At 38.0% G+C, this 13505-nt stretch overlaps 1 protein-coding gene and 1 pseudogene across 2 annotated transcripts in view; both read left to right on the top strand.

Moving 5' to 3' along the window:
• The window catches only part of LOC137490965 (protein NLRC3), a 766684-nt gene that overhangs the window by 19713 nt on the left and 733466 nt on the right, over positions 1-13505 (top strand). The window lies entirely within an intron of this gene.
• LOC147844884 (N-lysine methyltransferase KMT5A-like) lies at positions 48-10413 on the top strand (annotated as a pseudogene). The gene is made up of 8 exons (XR_015942119.1): positions 48-124; positions 211-431; positions 548-946; positions 3915-4347; positions 5831-5929; positions 6118-8463; positions 8555-8976; positions 9065-10413. The product of XR_015942119.1 is annotated as an N-lysine methyltransferase KMT5A-like, transcript variant X1 (transcript).

The following is a 13505-nucleotide window of genomic DNA, read 5'->3' as shown; positions in this document are numbered from 1 at the left end:
TTTTCAGGACAAGTTTCCAATCAACTTGAAATGGGAAGCCCCCTAGTATGACGGAGGCAGTCACGGTCGCTACTACCACCACTGGAGGAGGGAGCAGTACAAACTCCGACGTGCTATCTCCTAGGTGAGTGCTCACCTTTACGCCCCGTCACACCACAGTCTTTGTGTAGTGACACTCAAACATCCCCCTTCTCCCCCAGAGTAGTGCAGCGACCGGAAGGGCAGGAAGCCTTCCTTGGCCCGGGTGCAAAAGGCCACCATTGGCAGCGAGACTGCATGGACCACCAACGTGTCGACGGTGGTCGCCTGGCGGAGTGGGAGCTCACAGAGGCGCCGTCCACCGTCACCAGTGACCATCAGCTGGTCACGTCGGTGGTCCAGCAGTCTTGAAAGGGCCTGGACATCCAAACCTTTGAGGGCAAAGGTGAGACCTTTCTCTCGTTATTCACGGGAACGAGGTGAGAGGGATTTGTTTACAGGTTTTCCCCTGTGTTTAGTCATTTCCTCAACCAAAAACATGTTCTTTCTTTTTTTTGTTCTGTGCAGTTGTCGTCACCACCATGCCCTTTACAAAAGGAGATGTAGTTTGCAACTACCATGGGGAGGAGGTGTCCCATAGGGAGGGCGTTAGGAGACAGGAAGCCCTCACTGACACCTTCTCCTACATGTTCTTTTTTAAAGGGACTGGTGGTAAGCGCATTTGCCTGGATGCCCAGTCCTGGCCCTGCCCCTGTCACCCGGGCAAGGAAACTTATTGAAGGCTGTTGAACCACTCCCGGCGCCACAACGTGCGGCCTATTGTGGTGCAACTCCCGCTGCCACATGGGCCACAGGAGTGTGCCATTCCACGCCCTTCGGGACATCTCGGTGGGGGAGGAGCTATTGTGGGATTATGGTGTCAGACGGGAGAAGGGAAAGATTTGGAATGGCTGGACGACTAGGCGCGGTAAGCATCTGATACTTTCAAAATACTATTTTTTTTTCCTTACTCATCTTGTTTTTTTCTCTCTTTAAGGCTTCAGCAAGGCCCAGGGTCCAGCCAGCCATCTTTTGTGTGTGTTCTTTCACTGTTTTTTTCTTCCTTTTTTTCATTTATTTAATTATTTATTAAGTTAAAAAATCAACAACAAAATAAATAAATAAATAAACTATTTTTTTTTTACCCAGCCACTAGCATTGATATTTTGTCGTGTTAGTGCCGGTCCCAAGCCCGGAGAAAATGGGGAATTTTTTTTTTTTTACAATTTTTCAGGAGTTTTGAAAACAACAAACCGTTGTTATACAATAACTTGACTAATTACCTTAACCTGCCTAGATAACCTAATTAACCCGGGGAAGCCTTTAAATGTCACTATAAGCTGTACAGAAGTGTCTTGAAGCAAACAGAGTCTAACATCACTCACTGTCATCATGGCAAAGAGAAGTTTCTAGTAACTTGCAGATTTTTTTTTTTGTTGTTAGATAGACGTAAAGCTTTAAGCATGGAATCAATTTTAATTTAAAAATGGGCAAATGAGGGAGAGGATTTAAGAAATTTTTGTTTGTGGCTAAAGAATTTTGCATATAATATAAAAATGTTATATATATATATATATATATATATATATATATATATATATATATATATATATATATATATTCTTCATTTTTATTCTTGGGATTAGAATAATAACAAATAATATATTTCAGATTAAAAATTTGTTTTGTTGATTGCGATTTATTCAAATAATTGAATATAACATGACGTCACTGATATGCAAATGAGCGTGTGACATCATCTGACAACATCCGTACTCGCCGTCGAACCTTTTATCTTCTGCAGATTAAGGTAACAGGCTGCTGCTAAATGCTCGTTTTACCGTGCTTAGGCAAAATGTAGGACCACCAAATGAGTTACCACCGTGTGTTTTACTGAACGCAGCTGATATGGGAAACATGCTCGTGTTATTGCAACATTTTTCGGTGTACACAGGTGTCATGAGAAATCGGGTCCCCCCGGACCATTGGTTCTGCCTAGGATCCCATTGGTTCACTTGAGTTGTAATAGGTATAGTTTGTAGCGCCTAATAAAAAAAATAATAATAATAATTAAAAAAATAATATATATATATATATATATATATATATACATACATATATATATATATATATATATATATATATATATAAATACACACATACACAGACATACACACACACTCCTTGTTTGAATGCATGCAATTTAAAAGAACGTTATAATGACATTGTTAAACTTATTTTAAATTATGTATTTCGTGTACTGATGTACAACTAAAGGCATGAGTAAAGCTTTTATTTTAGATGCTACCATCTATGTAAATGTCTCATATAAATACATATAAACATAAAAAAGTTCTCATTTAATGTTAACAAACGTTTGAATTATTTTAACTATGCATATCTTTAACTTGTAGTTACTGATAATAATGTTACTGATATGGTTAGTGTTGTTAAAATGTCCAGACTGCGTGCTCAGTCAAAAAATTGCTAAATGGTCTCTTTTGTTTAAAGTTGTCAAAGTGTAACGGAGTAGGTTGATCGCTCTTTTACCGTGCTTAAGTGAAATGACTGACCACAGAATTACTAATTGACACCAGGCCCGGATTGGCTAATCGGGAGGACCGGGAGAATTCCCGGTGGGCCGGTCTGTTTTTTGGCCGCGAGGGCCGGTGTCCCTAGCTGCTTGCACTCTCAGCAGTCACACTTTTTTCTTCTATTTATTTATTTGACCATAGCTTTACTTTTTTTAATCATTATTTTGCCGCAGTGCCGCTCTTTTTATTTATTTTCTCGCAGCCCCGTGAGAAAAATGCAGCCTGCAGGTTAACTAACGTTAATGATGATGATGTAATGTAACTATCGACCCCAAACAGCGGCACCTTAGTGAATATAAGAATTCGAATAAAATGAACAATACACCTGCTCAATGAAAATCAAATGATTCACTACATTAATAAATCTGACATAACTTGATCAGAAATCTAAAAATAGGAGAAAAAGATTGAGCCATCAAAAGAAAGTAGTGCTGTGTCTTAAGGGTCGCAAGTCATTAGTTATTTTTTACACTCACTGTAATAGTGCCAATGTGGTCCAGTGGTAAGCACATTGCAATTCAATGTCGCAAACCTGTGATCGAATCTACCTTGAAATATCTTTTTTTTTTTTTTTTTTTTTTTAGATTTTATTGTTAAGACATAAAATACTGTTAGGGCTGTTGAACATTTGAATTTCTAAAGCAGCAGTTTTCTTGAAAAAGACGTGATAGTGCCATTAGTAACTGAATTGGAATCAGTCGTGAACTGAGGTGGGCCGGTCTGGCTTGAAACTCCAGGGCTGAAAATGAGTCCCACTCCGGCCCTGATTGACACTGTACCAGTTTATAGGGAACACGCTGGTGTTTTGTGACGTGCACACACACCCATTGATCCTAGCGTCAAGCATACCCAGAATTATGAGACAAACATATTCTTAGTCATCTTTCTGATCACCATGATGCGAGCATTGGTTAATTTTGTTATCAGAAGAAAATATGCATCTTAAATTTTAAAGAACATAATGGAAAACAAAAATAATGAGTCAGGATGTGGTGGTCCAAAATAACAAAGTCCAATAACTCTAAAAAAAAAAAAAAAGCCACAAGGCACTGATGTCTGTATAGCTCAGTAAATTAGCTGCGCAGATTGGAATCAGGTGGCAGCAATCTGCAAACAAAAGAAATTAGGAAACTAAAAAAAAAAAAAAAAAAAACACAGGACGTAGCACAAGTATAAATGCATGCCATTCTCTCCCTCACACACACACACACACACACACACACACACACATTTTTAAATACAACAACTTAATTCTCACCTCTTCTGTGTTTTGCATGACCCAAATGACACAAACCAAACAAGATGAGCAGCTCAAGTGGAAGTGACCTTGACTTTGTTGCCACTCAAGAGTTCAACATCAGCATGAAAAGAATTGAAACATTTTTGGTATGCCAAGTAGACGAGTTACGGGAATCGCATAGAACCCTCAGAGAAGCAACGGAGACCTTGACAGAAAGAGATCTTCCCGCTGTACAGAGTGAGCTGTCTGCTCTGAAATCCACCATCACAGACCAGGGCAGGCAAATGGAGAAGCGACAGAGGCAACCGACAGCACCAACGATGAAAGCGCCACCGACAACAGCGACAAGGATAGTGACAACATAGCCTCGCAGGCACCTGCTTTGTCTATGCCAAAAGAAAGAGGAGTGAAGAAGACCTGGATGACCTCCTGCAGCTATTTTGGCCCACAAATGCAAGAATCAGGGAGCAGCTGAATGAAAGGCAACAAGCCCATGTAAGTAAAAAATAAATAATAGTTTCTCCAACCTCAATTAAAACACGACTAATCCAAATAATTGAAAATAGGTAACACTTTGATTATATGCGTCAACGGTGTTAGATTAGGGCTGGAGCAAAACTGTGCTTCGGCCCTCCGTAAGTTGGTTTTGAGACCCAAGACATAGATGAAGCCTTTAAAAGATGACCTGGGTGGTAGGACAAGATGGTAAATAAAATAAAAACTGCTAAGAGAGCAGTTAAGCTTGTTAAAAAAAAACACAATTAGCCAATAAGGGCATATACTCGCAGAAAAGCGCCAAAAATACAGCATCCGTTACGACCTGAGTGACTCACACACAGACACACCAGCGACACGCACGAACCACATGGCTGCAATAAAGGTAAATTTTATGATTTGTTGTATCAACACTTCGATATATTCGAATGTTTGGGTAACTTGTGCATTGTTTGCGTCCATACTGTAACCTAATCGTCGCATTATTTGATGCCTCGAGCGCTTCAAAACAAATCTCGAAGCTGCTTTGCAGAAAGTGTAGCTTGATGTATCAAAGTGACGCAAATGTTTGTGATCATATATTAATTCGGGCTGTAACATAAACGTTAGATTCTTAAGACTCTGTGAATTTTAGTGCAGAGCTGGAGTTCCCAAGGGCAACGTTAACTGCATTTGCGTATATTCACGTACAGACTTGCCTATAAACTTTTCCAAATAATGTCAGAATTAATGTCATTTCCACGCTGCATATTTTTAACCAGGATGTTTCAATCATTCTTGTTAACCCACACGTACAGCCAAAAAGGTATTTACTTTGATCCACGCAAAATAGGAATTTTGAAAAATAATGCATGAAACAAGTTAACTTAAGTCATTGCTCAAATGTGAAGATGCGTGTATTTTCTTAAATCCACCCCACAAACACACCTACATGTGCCTGAGGTCAGAAGAAGTGACAGGGGGATTTGACTAAGTTTGTTTGAATATTTTAATTCATTCATTTTCTTTTCGACTTTGTCCCTATATTAAGTCCCGGGGTCACCACAGCAGAAACCGCCACTTATCCAGCACATGCTTTACGCAGCGCTTCCCGCTGCAACCCATCTCTGGCAAACATCCATACACAATCATTCAAAACAGACAATTTCAGTCTACATAATTCACCTTTACCACTTGTGTTAGGACTGTGGGGGGAAAACGGAGGAAACCCACACGAACGTGGGGAAAACATGCAAACTCCACACAGAAACGGCAACTGACCCAGCGACCTTCTTGCTGTGAGGCAACAGTGCTGCGCCACCGAGTCGCCCGCAAAAGAATAATGTGTGCTGTTTTAAAATGTTACAAGCCCTGGTAGCCATTTGGCATGCAAATTAGGGGGAAGACAGATTTTCTACCTACTTCAAAATATCTTTGTTTTTGTTCCTGTACAAAAATTGATTGCTCAAATGTGAAGATGCGCGTGTTCTTCTCAATTTTTCAGGAAGGAAAGACTCCCGATTACAATAATGCTAAAGAGATGCGAGACGCCACCCATTTACAAGATGGAAATATGTCAGAGCTCAAAAGAAGAAGATTAAGTGTAAGTTTTTTTTATATATATAAAATATCTTGATTTGTTCATTTTCTTTTCGGCTCAGTCCCTTTATTATCCAGGGTCGCCACAGCAGAATGAACCGGCAACTTAAAGCATCCTCGTTTTTTGTGTTCCTGTACAAACATTGATTGCTCAAATGTGTAAATGCGTGTGCTCTTCTACATATTTTTCAGGACAGACAGTCTGAGCATGTTGTTGATGTTACTGAGAGGAGCCAGGAAAATAGCCCACAGCTACGTACAATCGTGAGCCAATGGACAGTGACTGAAAGAATGAGAGATTGGGAGTTTATTAAAATATATTCATTCATTTGCTGTTCGGCTTAGTCCCTTTATTAATCTGGGGTCGCCACAGCGGAATGAACCGCAAATTATCAAGCATCCTCAATTTGGTTTCTGTACAAACAATTATTGCTCAAATGTGGTGATGCGTGTGTTCTTCTTAATATTTTGTCTTCTGATGACAGCGATGTGACAGTAACGCGAGAACCCACTTCAGAAAGAGACCTACGTATTCCTGAGCTGAAAAGAACCGAAAGTGTGATCCTAAGTTTCTTTGAATATTTTAGCACATCTTTGGAGACTTGGTGTGGAAAAAACAAGTGTCTTCATTTTAAATAGTGACTTCTTATAGCTACAGTCAACATACCAGTCCCGGCCGCGTTTTTAATTGTCAACGGTTATCCGTTGCCTAGAACGTGTCCACTGCACTGTCGACTCAGGGCTCTATTTTGACAGTCCATGTGCAAACGCATTCAGGGCGTGTCAGAATCCACTTTTGCTAAATATAAGGACGGAAAATTTCGCTTTGCGCCATGCCACATGGTCTAAAAGGGTTGAGCTTATTTTCTTAATGAGTTATATGTGTTCAGAGTCTCAGAGTTCAGATCAGAGTCTCACCTCATTCCTTTTAAGAGTCAGTTGCGTCGCGTCATGGCGCATTTGCTATTTACATGACGTAAGAGTAAGTGGAAAAACTCAGCATTACACTAGCAAAAAAAAAAAGTTAAACAGCATCTAAAGTGCGAGAATGAGAGAGAAATTATTAAATTTCACTTTCGCTCTTTTGAATAGGACAACCTTGTACACACAGACATCAATTAGCCTATAAATAATTAATTTTGTTTAAGCGCAAAGATTTGTTTCAAAACTTTCTAAATTCAGTTCTAATTTCCAGCAAACGTTTAAAAGAACAAATCACGAAGTGTGGTCAAAAAACTGAGTTATATCCTAATGCACATGCTAGCTTGTTCTTAATAAAACAAATAAATACGCATATAATAAATAATACTGCTAATAATCATAACATTATACAAAAGCAAATTGTTATGAATGAACTAAAAAAGCCTCCCGAGATGAAGAAGGGATGAAGTTAGTGGTTTTTATATTGATGTAGGCTAGTCTATTGAATACTGATTGTCTATTGATAGTGTAAGAGTCCATCTATTAGCCCAAAGACGAAACTAACAGCATGGTCGAAGGTTTAATGCATGTAAGCCTTTTCTAGTGCTTTTGAAAAAAATAACTGTTAGAAGAGTTGCACAGCTGGTTTCTTCATCACTTCTCAGATTAGAAAGTGCATTGGAGCATTGCATCTTGTCTCATGAAATTCCATAACAGTTCTCAGGGTCTGATATTGTGTATTCTTACACTATGGAATACAGAGCAGAATGTCAAAAAAAAGTGAGCAAGGAAGACAGACACAAAGGGTCAGCATTTTATATCTAACTAATAAACTGAAATATGTTTTTTATTATTATTATTATTATTATTATATTTTATTACAATAATTGTCTGACTTTCCCCAGACTTCACAGTTATGGCAAGGAAATCTTGCCTAAAGATTGCCCTGCTGTTTTTGAGGCTGCGCTTAAAGACTTCAGTTCAGTCATAGGAAAACTCCTGGAACTGTCACCGGGGAGAGTCTAACCAAGAATGAACAGCTGCTTATCCTCTACTACCCAGGGGCCATCGTTCTGAGGCTTCTGCAGCAGCCTGGAGTGGTCACTAAGGTGACTAAGTCTTAACTCTTTACTACTCACTCTTTTCAAGAATAACTCAATTTGCAAAATTTTTTGAACAAGTGTTAGTTACACCTTAGCAAAGTTGTTCAGAATTGGACTATAGTTATTGTTATTTTACAATTTTTATTTATTTTTTTATTATATTCTTTACTCTGTTTTAACTCTCAAAACTCTCTTTTTGCACGTTAAGGAATGGGAAGGCATAATTCACAACGAGGCCGGTGTTTCTATTGCTGTGAAGAAGCACAAAACAACTGCATCACAAATAGCAGAAGTGCAACTGTAGGATATAATGAAACTTGTTAGTTTAAATAGGAATTGAAATCATAAAGCCATAATAGCAAGTTAAATATAATGGAAATTCACTTGTTCTTTGGTTTCTCTTGCACTTCAGTGAGGTGTGGCCAGTGATGTGTCAGCCAGCTCATTTTTTGTGTTGAGCACCAGGAGCCTAATTTATAAACTATCAAATGATTTTAAAAAGGTTTCAATACAGGTGACAGTACACCTATATTTCTCTTGACATTTTTGTATGTCCACTTATCGCATTCTCATGATGCCCTGCGTTCTATTTACAATCTCCTCAGTGTGATCTGTGGTGATGCTCTGAGGGAGTTTGAGATGTCAGTGAAGAAGCTTCCAGAAGCGAAAAGTGGTGGCGCGGCTGTCATGGCACACACCAGAGTCACTGGTAAAGCACTACAGAATGAGAACTCCTGGAGATGCATTTCTGGCTTCTAAGGTTGTTGACCAGGTTGCTGGTAAAACACAGTACACATCTAATGACTCCGATGATTCTTATTTTTTAATTCTGCATGTCACAGCAGTGATTATTTCGCCCTTTCTTCAATATTTTTTTGTGATCTTACAACCATCTAGTGCACCTGCCAGCTGAGAGATGAGCAGACAGCCTACAGCAGTTGGGCAGAGTCCTATCCAGTGACCCTTGAGGCGCCTGCTCTGAAAAGGACAGGCAGGCAGGAGCTGTGTGAACAACAGCATGCCCTTGGTTAGTATACACCAGTTAAAAATCACACAAATGGTGAAATCTTTACAAACAGGAATCCAAAAATGATTTATGTTTTGTTTTTTCCCAGAACACTTTGTTGGCCGCTGACCCTCTGAGGACAAAATAGATGCCTGGATCAGGAAGCAGAGATGGACATCAAATGTCCCAAAGACTTCAGTTATTATGAAGCAATGGAAGCCTGTTTAGTGTCTGCACCAGGTAATGGACAGCAGCTTGTGCAGAGGATGGTTTTGAATCAACGCTGGAAACAGCGGGAATAAATCCTTGCGCAATAATGCACAATGACCATTTCCACTGCCAGCCTCTGTCCTTAGTTTATGGATGATGCATTCAACACTCCAGCAAAAATGATAGAGATGTCATTCTCTTCATGGCACTCAGAGACATTGGAGACAATGAGGAGCTAGAAAAGAGCTGAAAGTGGACTGGATGTAAAACAACATATGTCATTTAGTCCTTTATTTCCAACACCTCCAACTTTTGCAACGTACAGATTTTTCCTGAAATATTTTAGTTAAAGCTCTAGCGAAGATAAGTTGCTGCAGCTAAAAAGTTCATAGTTGGATCTCTGGCATGGGCTGGCAGTCACACACGAATACATCAACACACACACACACATACCAACAATTTAATTCTAATAATGTTAGCAACAAGCGATTCTTTTAGTGTTGCTTTTTGATATGATATTTGATATGTTTTATTGCATCTATTTCTATCAAACTTTCTGGAACAGTTCTTCGCCATACTCAAACCATGTTGTCGCAGTCAACTCCTTTATGTGTCTAAACCGACGTATGCTGCTGGTTACCTGGACAACCTGTTAACAGCAGAAAAGTCATCCATATGGAGTGAAGTGGTCTGCTGCTTGCTCAAAACGTCAGAACGGCGTCATATCGCCTCATAGCGTTCGTTTAAAAGATACATCTGGCTACATAATTCACGATGTCCATAAATGTATATAGGGCTACATTTTATGAAGAGCCTATGTTGGTTGTGGAACAACCTATCCATTACTATAAATAGAAAATCAGTATTTAAATAAGCATGGTATGACAAAAGGTTACATAGTGCTATTAAATGAAAATGGTCAAATTCATTAATTTATCTTTAAACTTTCTTTTGAGTTTATTTATCAGGGGTCACCACCGCAGAATGAACTGCCAACTTATTCAGCATATGTTTCACACAGTGGATGCCCTTCCAGCTGCAACCCAGTACTGGAAACTACCCATACATACTTACATACACACGCACATACACTATGGCCAATTTAGTTTATTCAATTCACCTATAGCGCATGGTTGGACTGTGGGGGGAAACAGGAGCACCTGGAGGAAATAGAAAGTAAACAGGGAGAACATATAAACCTCACTCATATAAACCCCAACGCCAGCAGACCCAACCAGGACTTGAATCAGCAACCTTTATATATATATATATATATATATATATATATATATATATATATATATATATATATATATATATATATATATATATATATATAAAATTGCCAGTATCTTAAATGGCCAATTTTATGAAAAATGAAGACATGCAGTTTAGGATAATCAATAATACATATCCAGCAGGTTGTTTTAAACATGTGGTTTTCACAAAAAAGCTAATTGATGTTAACATTATTATTATTATTATTATTATTATAGGTAAATATCATATACACAAAAGTAAATGGAATAACAGTAAACCTTGGTTAATTAATAGTTCTTTCCTTTTAAAAATACAAATGTGTTAGTCCACATTTAAGTTTGTAAATTGATGTTGTTAAAAGATATTAAAAGAGCTCTTCATCAAAAGGATTTAAGTGTGCTTATAAAAAATGTAATTTAATGCACTTTTAAGTTGTAGTAATTGTGCATTATTTTAGGTGTACTTAAGTGTCACATAAGAAAAATGCAATTCAGTTTATATTGACAAACGCATTTAAATGATACCTTTGATAAGCATTACACTTTGAATATATTTTTATAGTAGACTTTATTGCAGCTTTTTGGTCGATCTGGGGCCGTATGTATAAAGTTTCTCAGAGTAGAATTTTACTCTTAAGTGTGTCAAAATTTTAATAATGACTTAAATTTATCTTTATTTCTAGACTTAAGATTACTGCAGAAATGAAAGTAATGACTCTGCGTTTTTTGGTGACTGGAAAGATGCAGCAGTGCATCAACAATGACTTAGGGTGTACTCACACTATGTACAGTTGCCTTGAACCGGGCCGAAGCACGCTTGTCCCCACTCTCAGCTTCCCCGACAGCCTGCACTCACATTGCATTCGCGCCGAAGCACGTTTACATTATCGATGATGCGCTGTTCAGTTAGAAGCGGGAAGGGATTTCACAGATTCAATCTTCAAGTTGTATTTTATGCCAATTACAAGATTCTGGATCTTGTACCAAAATGGCCTGGGTCAACACGTGATGCTCTGGTTCTTTTAGCATCACTGGGTTATTTGAACAAAATTATGTTCCCCCTGGATGTCATCTAGAACACTTTTCTACTTGGACCAGTTTGGTTTTCTTTTTGAATCCATATTTTAAGGGCTTTAAACTTTGGTTTTTCTTTTATATACAGCTAAGAGTGCAATTTACAACTAGATTCTTAAAGTTTGAGAACAAACTTTGAGGCTGGCTTGTGAAAGCCTGACGGTAATAGTTTATTTAAACAGTTTTTAAAAAGTATGAAAAGATAGATAGATAGATAGATAGATAGATAGATAGATAGATAGATAGATAGATGCTGTTAGCATGATTCTAGCATAAATTAGCATAATGTTAGCATGATTCTAGCATAAATTAGCATGTTGTTAGCATGATTCTAGCATTAAATAGCATGTTGTTAGCATGATTCTAACATGATTTAGCATGTTGTTAGCATGATTCTAGCATGATTTAGCATGTTGTTAGCACGATTCTAGCATGAATTAGCATGTTACTAGCATGATTCTAGCATGAATTAGCATGTTGTTAGCATAATTCTAGCATGAATTAGCATGTTACTAGCATGATTCTAGTATGAATTAGCATGTTACTAGCACGATTCTAGCATGAATTAGCATGTTACTAGCATGATTCTAGCATGAATTAGCATGTACCTAGCATGATTTTAACATGAATTAGCATGTTACTAGCATGATTTAGCATGAATTAGCACGATTCTAGCATGAATTAGCATGTTGTTAGCATGATTCTAGCATGAATTAGCATGTTACTAGCATGATTCTAGCATGAATTATCATGTTGTTAGCATGATTCTAGCATGAATTAGTATGTTACTAGCATGATTCTAGCATGAATTAACATGTTACTAGCATGATTCTAGCATGAATTAGCATGTTGTTAGCACGATTCTAGCATGAATTAGCATTTGACTAGCATGATTCTAGCATGAATTAGCATGTGACTAGCATGATTCTAGCATGAATTAGCATGTTGTTAGCATGATTCTAGCATGAATTAGCATGTTACTAGCATGATTCTAGCACGAATTAGCATGTTGTTAGCATGATTCTAACATGAATTAGCATGTTACTAGCATGATTCTAGCATGAATTAGCATGTTGTTAGCATGATTCTAGCATGAATTAGCATGTTGTTAGCATGAATTAGCATGTTACTAGCATGATTCTAGCATGAATTAGCATGTTGTTAGCACAATTCTAGCATGAATTAGCATTTGACTAGCATGATTCTAGCATGATTTAGCATGTGACTAGCATGATTCTAGCATGAATTAGCATGTTGTTAGCATGATTCTAGCATGAATTAGCATGTTACTAGCATGATTCTAGCATGAATTAGCATGTTGTTAGCATGATTCTAACATGAATTAGCATGCTACTAGCATGATTCTAGCACGAATTAGCATGTTGTTAGCATGATTCTAACATGAATTAGCATGTTACTAGCATGATTCTAGCATGAATTAGCATGTTGTTAGCATGATTCTAGCATGAATTAGCATGTGACTGGCATGATTCTAGCATGAATTAGCATGTGACTAGCATGATTCTAGCATGAATTAGCATGTAACTAGCATGATTCTAGCATGAATTAGCATGTGACTGGCATGATTCTAGCATGAATTAGCATGTGACTAGCATGATTCTAGCATGAATTAGCATGTAACTAGCATGATTCTAGCATGAATTAGCATGTGACTGGCATGATTCTAGCATGAATTAGCATGTGACTAGCATGATTCTAGCATGAATTAGCATGTAACTAGCATGATTCTAGCATGAATTAGCATGTGACTAGCATGATTCTAGCATGAATTAGCATGTAGCTAGCATGATTCTAGCATGAATTAGCATGTTGTTAGCATGATGGATAGATAGATAGATAGATAGATGGATGGTGTTCGAGCATGAGTCAAACAAGCCAACCCCCGCCTCTCTACGAAGTTCTGATGCTGAGATATAGCTGGTGCCATATCGTTGCTAGGTTACTCTGTTTTGTTGCTATGGAGTTGATTGACAGCTTAGACTGATG

The sequence above is a fragment of the Danio rerio genome, chromosome 4, assembly GCF_052040795.2.
Source record: "Danio rerio strain M-AB ecotype USA chromosome 4, GRCz13ab, whole genome shotgun sequence".
Classification (NCBI taxonomy): Eukaryota; Metazoa; Chordata; class Actinopteri; order Cypriniformes; family Danionidae; genus Danio; species Danio rerio.
The sequence above is the reverse complement of the archived record's forward strand: the minus strand, read 5'-3'. Positions and strand labels throughout refer to the sequence as shown.